Raw genomic sequence first — 3,678 nt, 5'->3', positions numbered from 1 at the left:
CTTAGCCCCTGGAAACTGATGGGCTGTTCTGCACCTAACTGCACCCTTATTAGTGGGCGGACAGGCGGCCGGCTCTAATTACCGGCCGGCCGGCTGCCCTGCCTGCTAACTGGTTAACCATTTACCCACATGTACTTAGCCCCTGGAAACTGATGGGCTGTCCTGCACCTAACTGCACCCTGATTAGCGGGCGGGCGGCTCTAATTGCCGGCCGGCTGCTCTGCCTGCTAACTGGTTCACCATTGACCCACATGTACTTAGCCCCTGGAAACTGATGGGCTGTCCTGCACCTAACTGCACCCTTATTAGCGGGCGGACAGGCGGCCGGCTGTAATTCCCGGCCGGCTGCGCTGCCTGCTAACTGGTTAACCATTTACCCACATGTACTTAGCCCCTGGAAACTGATGGGCTGTTCTGCAACTCACTGCACCCTTACTGGCGGGCGGACAGGCGGCCGGCTCTAATTACCGGCCGGCCAGCTGCCCTGCCTTGCTAACTGGTTAACCATTTACCCACATGTACTTAGCCCCTGGAAACTGATGGGCTGTTCTGCACCTAACTGCACCCTTATTAGCGGGCGGGCGGCTGTAATTACCGGCCGGCTGCCCTGCCTGCTAACTGGTTAACCTTTTACCCACATGTACTTAGCCCCTGGAAACTGATGGGCTGTTCTGCACCTAACTGCACCCTTACTAGCGGGCGGACAGGCGGCCGGCTCTAATTACCGGCCGGCCGGCTGCCCTGCCTTGCTAACTGGTTAACCATTTACCCACATGTACTTAGCCCCTGGAAACTGATGGGCTGTCCTGCACCTAACTGCACCCTTACTAGCGGGCGGGCGGCTGTAATTAGCGGCCGGCTGCCCTGCCTGCTAACTGGTTCATCATTTACCCACATGTACTTAGCCCCTGGAGCTGCTGGGCTGGTCGGCACCTAACTGCAGCCCTATGGCCGGGAGGTCGGCTCTAATTACCGGCCGGCTGCCCTGCCTGCTAACTGGTTAATCATTACCCACATGTACTTAGCCCCTGGAGCTGCTGGGCTGGTCGGCACCTAACTGCACCCGTAATGGCCGGGAGGTCGGCTCTAATTACCGGCCGGCTGCCCTGCCTGCTAACTGGTTAACCATTTACCCACATGTACTTAGCCCCTGGAGCTGATGGGCTGTTCTGCACCGAACTGCACCCTGATTAGCGGGCGGGCGGCTCTAATTGCCGGCCGGCTGCCCTGCCTGCTAACTGGTTAACCATTTACCCGCATGTACTTAGCCCCTGGAGCTGCTGGGCTGGCCGGCACCTAACTGCACCCTTATCACCGGGCGGGCGGCTCTAATTACCGGCCGGCCGGCTGCCCTGCCTGCTAACTGGTTCACCATTTACCCACATGTACATAGCCCCTGGAGCTGCTGGGCTGGCCGGCACCTAACTGCACCCTTATCACCGGGCGGGCGGCTCTAATTACCGGCCGGCCGGCTGCCCTGCCTGCTAACTGGTTAACCATTTACCCACATGTACTTAGCCCCTGGAAAATGATGGGCTGTTCTGCACCTATCTGCACCCTGATTAGCGGGCGGGCGGCTCTAATTGCCGGCCGGCTGCTCTGCCTGCTGACTGGTTAACCATTTACCCACATGTCCTTAGCCCCTGGAAGCTGATGGGCTGTTCTGCACCTAACTGCACCCTGATTAGCGGGCGGGCGGCTGTAATTGCCGGCCGGCTGCATTGCCTGCTAACTGGTTAACCATTGACCCACATGTACTTAGCCCCTGGAAACAGAGGGGCTGTTCTGCACCTAACTGCACCCTTATTAGCGGGCGGACAGGCGGACGGCTCTAATTACCGGCCGGCCGGCTGCCCTGCCTGCTAACTGGTTAACCATTTACCCACATGTACTTAGCCCCTTGAAACTGATGGGCTGTTCTGCACCATACTGCACCCTTATTAGCGGGCGGACAGGCGGCCGGCTCTAATTACCGGCCGGCCGGCTGCCCTGCCTGCTAACTGGTTCACCATTTACCCACATGTCCTTAGCCCCTGGAAGCTGATGGGCTGTTCTGCACCAAACTGCACCCTTATTAGCGGGCGGGCGGGCGGCTCTAATTACCGGCCGGCTGCTCTGCCTGCTAACTGGTTAACCATTGACCCACATGTACTTAGCCCCTGGAGCTGATGGGCTGTTCTGCACCTAACTGCACCTTGATTAGCGGGCGGGCGGCTCTAATTGCCGGCCGGCTGCTCTGCCTGCTAACTGGTTCACCATTTACCCACATGTACTTAGCCCCTGGAAACTGATGGGCTGTTCTGCACCTAACTGCACCTTGATTAGCGGGCGGGCGGCTCTAATTGCCGGCCGGCTGCTCTGCCTGCTAACTGGTTCACCATTTACCCACATGTACTTAGCCCCTGGAAACTGATGGGCTGTTCTGCACCTAACTGCACCCTGATTCGCGGGCGGGCGGCTCTAATTGCCGGCCGGCTGCTCTGCCTGCTAACTGGTTAACCATTTACCCACATGTACTTAGCCCCTGGAAACTGATGGGCTGTTCTGCACCTAACTGCACCCTGATTAGCGGGCGGGCGGCTCTAATTGCCGGCCGGCTGCTCTGCCTGCTAACTGGTTAACCATTTACCCACATGTACTTAGCCCCTGGAAACTGATGGGCTGTTCTGCACCTAACTGCACCCTTATTAGCGGGCGGGCGGCTGTAATTACCGGCCGGCTGCCCTGCCTGCTAACTGGTTCATCATTTACCCACATGTACTTAGCCCCTGGAGCCGCTGGGCTGGTCTGCACCTAACTGCACCCTTATTAGCGGGCGGACAGGCGGCCGGCTCTAATTACCGGCCGGCCGGCTGCCCTGCCTGCTAACTGGTTCACCATTTACCCACATGTCCTTAGCCCCTGGAAGCTGATGGGCTGTTCTGCACCTAACTGCACCCTTATTAGCGGGCGGGCGGCTGTAATTACCGGCCGGCTGCCCTGCCTGCTAACTGGTTAACCATTTACCCACATGTACTTAGCCCCTGGAGCTGCTGGGCCTGTCGGCACCTAACTGCACCCTTATCACCGGGCGGGCGGCTCCAATTACCGGCCGGCTGCCCTGCTTGCTAACTGGTTAACCATTTCACCTTCTGCACTTTGCCTACCTTACCCTTCGCCGAACCCTAACCCTGGCCCTAACACACGCTCTAAACCCTGCACTTAAACGTAACCCTAACCCTCACCCTAACCCTAACACTCGCCCTAACTCTAACCCTAACCCTAACCCTAACCCTACCCTTAAACCTTACCCTAACCCTTTGCCCGTCCCCGACCCCAACACTAACCCTATTCCCTCACCTTCTCCCCGTCACCGACCCCCAACCCCGACCCCAACACTAACACTCACCATGCAGGCTACAAATGCGCCGCCTTCGCAACCCTTCACCCGCCGGCACACTCTTACAACCGCACCAACCACAAGCCTCCTCCGGGCCCATACCTTCCAGAAGGAAAATGCCCCTCACTCAACACCGACCCCAATCCACTCTGCGCAGCCGGCAATGGCGACCCCCGGTGCGGCCACCGCGGCCTCGTCCACCCCGCTCCCTCCCGAGGCCTACCACGCCCTCGCTAAGCCCGTGCCTTACAAGCCGACAATCCCTTCATGCTCACCGCTTCCGACAACCACCGGCCAGC

Source organism: Cetorhinus maximus, unplaced genomic scaffold, assembly GCF_964194155.1.
Source record: "Cetorhinus maximus unplaced genomic scaffold, sCetMax3.hap1.1 HAP1_SCAFFOLD_4337, whole genome shotgun sequence".
In the NCBI taxonomy this organism is placed as follows: Eukaryota; Metazoa; Chordata; class Chondrichthyes; order Lamniformes; family Cetorhinidae; genus Cetorhinus; species Cetorhinus maximus.
This window is presented reverse-complemented; position numbering follows the sequence as displayed.